Genomic DNA, 6,776 nt, shown 5'->3' on the forward strand with positions numbered 1-6,776 from the left:
GAATAGAAGCTTTTGAAATGTGATGCTACAAAAGAATGCTGAAGATTAGATGGGTACATCACGTAACTAAGGAAGAGGTGCTGAATAAAATTGGGGAGAAGAGAAGTTTGTGGTACAATCTGACTAGAAGAAGGCATCGCTTGGTAGGAGACATTCTGAGGCATCAAGGCATCTCCAATTTCATACTGGAGGAAAGCGTAGGGGGTAAAAATCGTAGAGGGAGACCCAGAGATGAATACAGTAAGCAGATTCAGAAGGATGTAAGTTGCAGTACTTACTCGGAGATCAAGAGATTTACACAGGATTGAGTAACGTGAAGAGCTGCATCAAACCAGTCTTTGGACTGAAGACCACAACAACAGGCAAAGCCAATAATTTAGTTGCCCACGTCACAATGAACGACAATGCACAGCCACATTTTGTTAAGGCTCGTCCTGTTCCTCGTGCTATTTGAGAACAGGTGGCACAGGAACTTACTGCTTCACAAAACTATGGAGTTGTAGCACTGCCGGTCATTGGACGTCCCCTCTTGTTATTTTAAAGAAGCTGTACGGCAGACTCCGGTTGTGCGCCGATTTTAAGAAAACTGTGAATCCACAAACATTCATTGATAGTTATTCCTTGCGTCCCGGAAGAACAGGTGGATAAATTGGGTGCCGGTCGTTACTGTTCCAAAACTGATTTGAGCGATGCTTATTTGCAAATGTCTCTGGATGATCAGTCGCAAGAGGTCTTTGTCATTAATACTCATCTGGGCCTCTTCAAATTTCTGAGATTGTCATTTGGAAGTGCTTCCGCACTCGCCATATTTCAGCGCTTTCTGGAGCAGCTGACTGCTAGAACTTCTTTTTACTCGAATTATTTAGATTACATTGTCGTCTCACGTCGCAATCCTGAAGAACACATAAGCAATCTTCGCACTCTGTTCCAAGTGTTCTCTGCAATTGGTCTCGAACGTAACAGACACTAATGTGTGTTTTTTCGGACTGAACGTGAGTACTTAGGAAATGTCATAAATACCTAGGGTGTTCATATTTGCTTGCTATCTGTGGCCTTCCACCCCGATGCACATATCACATCCTGTTTATTCCTAACGTCGCTCAAATCGCAGTTCCCTTACATCGCTTGCACATGAAGAATGTTCCTTTTGTTTGATTTCAAGAGTGTCAGTCTGCTTACCAGAAGCTGAAAGATGCTTTGCTTAGTGATCGATGCTTTATTCATTTTGATGCAGCCAAACCTGTAGTCTTGGCTCTGGACGCTTTCTCTTAGAGCATCGGTACAATTTTGTTGGATAAGTTTGGTTCTGTTGACTGGCCGATTGTTTTTGCTTCGAAGTTGTTGAACAAAGCTCAAGCTCAGTGTAATTATTCGCAAACTGAAAAGGATTCTCTCATAATTGTCTATGGCGTCACTAAGTTTCACCACTATCTTTTTGTCTGAAAATTTTACTTGGCGACTGACCATAAACCTCTACAATCTTTGTTTAGTCCTTCTCCGTCAGTCCCAATTTGCACAGCGCAGAAGCTGCAACGGTGGTCTCTTCTGTTGTCGAATTACCAATATGAGATTGCGTGTTGGTCCACTTGTAAGCATGCCAACGCAGATGCACTTTCTCGCCTCGCTGTTGGCCCAGATTCAATTTTAGATGAGTGCCCTACTTCTTGTTGCTACGCTGATGCACAGGACACAAATACTTTCTTCAGTCCGGAACCGCACTGCTGCTACGGTCGCAGGTTCGAATCCTTCCTCGGGCATGGATGTGTGTTATGTCCTTAGGTTAGTTAGGTTTAAGTAGTTCTAAGTCTAGGGGACTGATGATCTTAGATGTTAAGTCCCATAGTGCTTAGAGCCATTTGATTTGAACAAATGCTTTGCCTAGCTTTCTGCTTAATCACCAGAAAACTGCCGAGGCCACAGCGGCAGATCCTGATTTGCAGATTCTGTTTCACTGCATCCCCCTGGTTGGCTTTGTTGAGTCAGACAAATTCGTAGCTCTGTGGTTCACCGATATTTTGCCCGTCGACACTCACTTACAGTTCACCAAAGTGTCATTTTGCTTTGCACCAATAATGACCAGTCACGTTTAGTGGTTCCCCAGGCTCTACAGCTTGACATGTTTCGTTTGCTACATCAATGTCACTGGGCACCGTTCGCACCAAGCAGTTGGCGTGGCGTCATTGTCCTTGGTCCAGTCTGGATGCACAAACTGAACAATTGACTTATCAGTGTCAAGCCTGTTCTCAACATCAGTCAGCTCCACCTCGGCAGTTCTTTGCACGGCCTGAACTTTAAGCACCTCGGCAAATTTGCGCTTGGATTTTGCGGGTCCTTACTGAATAAATACTGGCTCATCGTCGTTGCCGTTTTCACCAAATTTCCCTTCGCGGTTCCCAGACATTCTACAACAGCTCATTCCACAATCCAGGCCTTGTCAGCCATCTTTTGTCACGAGGAGTTACCTGAAGTGACTATAACAGTAAACAGACCTCAGTTTGTTGCCGCCGTTTCTGAACAGTTTTGCACCGGTTTTGGCATCACCAACAGCACGAATATACACTTCTCCACCTGCAATCCAATTACAAAGTTGAACACTTTGTACGCACATTTGAGCCTCCAACACAGGGGATCAAGGTCTGTTGGTCTTCTTGTCTTTCCACCACTTCCATCCACATGAAAGACCATCGCTAGCGCGGAGCTGTTACATGGATGGCGCCACCACACCTTGCTTTAGTTAGCGGCAAACGACACCCACTTCGCCCAGACAGTTAAAATATCAAGGTAACGCTTCAATCTCTTGGCGGATGGAGGCTCAGAGAGTGAGGTACCATTGTACATTTGCATGGACGTTCTGTCTTTCTCCTGGAAGGACCGAGAGCACTACTGAGAAACCACCAGAATCTAATTTCCTTATCCTGCCACAGGTTTTGTGCTTCCAGATTCCGTGCCAACAACTGTTGCTGCATCCAGCTGCCATCGACTCCGCCATTGGTGCCGGTCACAGAGCCGATGAGAGTCGACGCCCTTTCATGGTCGTCGCCATTTCGACAGCCACCATTGTCTGGGAATGGACCCTCCTTTCCGGTGGCTATCCCACGTGGCGCCTCGGGTCCTGCTACAGTCATCGAGATGCCTCCATCTTGGTTTGTTGCTCTGCCTCTGGATGTGGGTGCATGCCCTCTGCCCGACTTTTCAGCTGGTGTTCCGAGTGGGCTTAGGGCATATGCTGGGACAATGGCCTCAGTTTCGGCTCCATTCTTTTCATTGATACCAGCATCCAGCCCTCCTCCCTGTCATCATTCACTCATCTGCACTTCACAACAATGATGAGGAGGTTTGGAGGGGGGGGCGGGAAGTATGTGGTTTCAGGTATCGATACCACCCCACTGGTATCCCACAGTTGGTAACGGAATAGCAAGTTTTCATTAGATGCCAATAGCGGACACACAGGATCTGGCGGACTCTGTGGTGCATGCACACTAAGACATGCCTCCAGCAACTCCATACCAAGAGGTTTATTCAGTTTTTAAGGAGGACTTGCAGACATTTAAGAGTAACAAAGGATATTGAACATATACAGAGAAGGACAGCACAAATGGTTACCGCTTTGTTTAATTCATGGGAGAGTGTCACAAGGATACTGAAGGAACTGAAGTGGAAGACCCTTGGAGATACACATAACCTATCCTGAGAACGTCTATTAACAAACTTTCAAGAACCAGCTTTAAGTGGTTACTATAGGAATATACTACAACCGCTTTACTCACGCAGGGATATGAAGATAAGACTAGAATAATTACTGTGTGCACAGAGGCATTCAAACAATCATTGTTTCTGCACTCCATATTTGAATGGAACAGGAAGGAACCCAAGTAAGTAGATTTTATGAAACGTCCCCTTAGAAAAATTATACAAGACTGTGCTTAAACTGACACACAATATTTTTTAGCGCAACGCAATCTGACTTTTAAAGATCCCTACGAAAGAATGGCCCTGACTAACATTCACCTATACCTTTCACAAATCACTTACCTCACCAAAAATCTTCGTTACTCGAACTACTGCAATACAGCGAGCGCCACTACTGCCAGCTAAATAAAAGATTCAAACTACAGAAGGCACTAACTACTGATAGGCATAGTTAGCGAATGAAAGATTTTAATAGAGAACAAACAATGTATTTACCTTAACAGTCATAATGTATATAGCAGTTCATGACATCCATTCTTACAAATTTCAAAACTCCGCTATCTCTCTCCCCACATCCACCACTGTTGGCGGCTCACCTCCAACTGCACAACGTAGTGGTGCGCAGGAAACCGCGTATCTGTTAGAAATCACAGTGATTGAGAAGTCACAGATATCACAGTAACAACTTTACAAAATCTAACTGCGATTTCAGTCACAGCAGTCGCAAGTAGCATTTCACTATAAACGCCGTGAGCCATCTATTGGCCGAATTCCATACTGCTTTCTGCAATTTCAGTGACAAATCGCAACTAAGAGTCGCAAGTAGCAACTAAAAAGCGCAGTTAACAGTGCCATCTGTTGGCCAAACTTAGTACTACGCTCATCTGTGCGACACGCTATCGAGTCTTAACTGCGATTTCTGTGACAAGTCGCAACTAAGAGTCGCAAGTAGCAACTAAAAAGCGCAGTTAGCAGTGCCATTTGTTGAGCAAAGCTCATACTATGCTATTCGCTACCGAGTCAAACTGCGATTTCCGTGACAAATCGCAACTAAGAGTCACAAGTAGCAACTAAAAAGCGCAGTTAACATTCTTTTCCTAGTGCCATCTGTTGAACGACGTACGTACTTCGTTATAAGAGCCTTGTGCCTCACGAGATCGGTGTGCTGTGTGTGCGTATGAAAGACTTATTTCATTAGTGGTACAAGTCCATTTTTGTTCATTTTGAGATACGGAGTCGTAAAGTTAAATGAGCGCTGAAAAATCTACAGTTGAGATACCAGAAATTTTCAAGCATATGGCTTCTTGCTAGAAATGAACCTTTATTAATGTTTGTTTGGATCATTATTTTCAGAAGCATTATAAACAGAAAAGTGGAGGTACATTATATGACGACGTGCACATTCAGCATCAGTTATGATTGGTCAAACACAGCTGTGACTCTGAATGTATTATATTAATAAGAAGCAACATTGCCTTTTTCTCCTCAAAATATCAAGTAACGTAACAAATGTGATTCTGCTTCCAATATGACAATTTTGGTTAATACTCCACATGTTTACAGGACTTTGCAATGTTAACACAGCAGAACTCAGACATCTGTATAAGTGTACTGAAATGAAAACAGCATTATTGAGTCATATGAATGCCTCACTTTTATTCCGGTACAGTTCAAGACTTGGGATAAAAGTTTTGCCCCTGGTGTTCTACATGGCAACTTCACGCACACGAACCACCTACATAAGTAAGCTTTTCCTGTGTTACTTTCAAGTATTGCACTTAAGCTATTCCTGATTTAACTGGAAGATCTGTACTTCCCACTTTCATATCAACAGCCTCAAAATGCATATTCTATATCTCAGGCTATGTTACAGGTCAGTGTCACACTAAGATTGTGGAGGGGGGGGGGGGGGGGGCGGCGGCATGTCACTCTTCAACTAGTGTTTACCAGTAAATATGTGGCGGAAAATTACGGGTATAGGACGGCTTAAACATGTGGAAAATGAGATTTTCATTATTCAATCACTGTATTTAACATTTATTATTCCTTTAAAATCGCATAACAACTTTAATAAAACACAGTTTAATCACTCAGCTGCACACTTATTTCAAAATTATGTCACTTTTAAACTGCAAATCCTCTAAGAGCTGTCTTGAATCTTCACAAGTCTCTCTCAATAGCCTTGATGTGGATAGATACATATAGCAACCAGTAATCAAGAGTCAGAACTGTGTCTTCAAAATCACCAGGATTATTAAACAATTTTTGCTGTCACTAATTACAAGCAAATATAATTGACAGAGTAGATTGCTAATATTTGCTGTAATGAAAGCAACTCAATGGGGTATATTTCACATTTGCAAGAACGATCTCACTGAAGTAATTAAGTCCATCGAAACACTTAGAAACTAACCTCTCGTCTGACGAAAACGGTCTAAAGACGCAGTGGCAATTTCTCCAGATCTGTTGACAATGATATTTTGAGTTATCAATTTACTGAGTGACTGAAATGTACTTCAGGTACCTGTGAACATAACAATATGTTAGAATTCTTTTTCTAAACACGAGCTATTACGCTAGTGTATGGCTACTTACATATTAATTACACTATTAATGTTTCTTTAATACATAATTAAAGCCAACGGAAGAACAAACGTAAAACTTACTTACCAATGACAGATTTGTTGAGATGCAATTTTCTGTGTGGGCAGATGTAACTTTTTCATACGGTGGTAAGTCGCAGAAATCGCAGAAGTCACAGAAATCGCAGAAGTAGCAGAAGTCACAGAAATTGCAGAAATCGCAGAAGTAGCAGAAGTCACAGAAATCACGGAAGTAGCAGAAATAGCAGTGGCGGAGGGATACGCGACCTACTTTCCTTAACTGCGACTCTCAACTGCGACAAATCACAGTTAAGAATAGCAGATACTGAAAAGTAGCATTCACAGAAATCACTGATATCGGAAAATCGCAGTTTAGCCCATCACTAGCGCAACGCTACGCGCTGTTCACATCCATCTGCCCAACACTACAATGGCAGAAAACAATGCAAACTGCCCACAGACTGCGCACAGCACAGCCAGTGA

The sequence above is a fragment of the Schistocerca gregaria genome, chromosome 2, assembly GCF_023897955.1.
Source record: "Schistocerca gregaria isolate iqSchGreg1 chromosome 2, iqSchGreg1.2, whole genome shotgun sequence".
Lineage (NCBI taxonomy): Eukaryota > Metazoa > Arthropoda > Insecta > Orthoptera > Acrididae > Schistocerca > Schistocerca gregaria.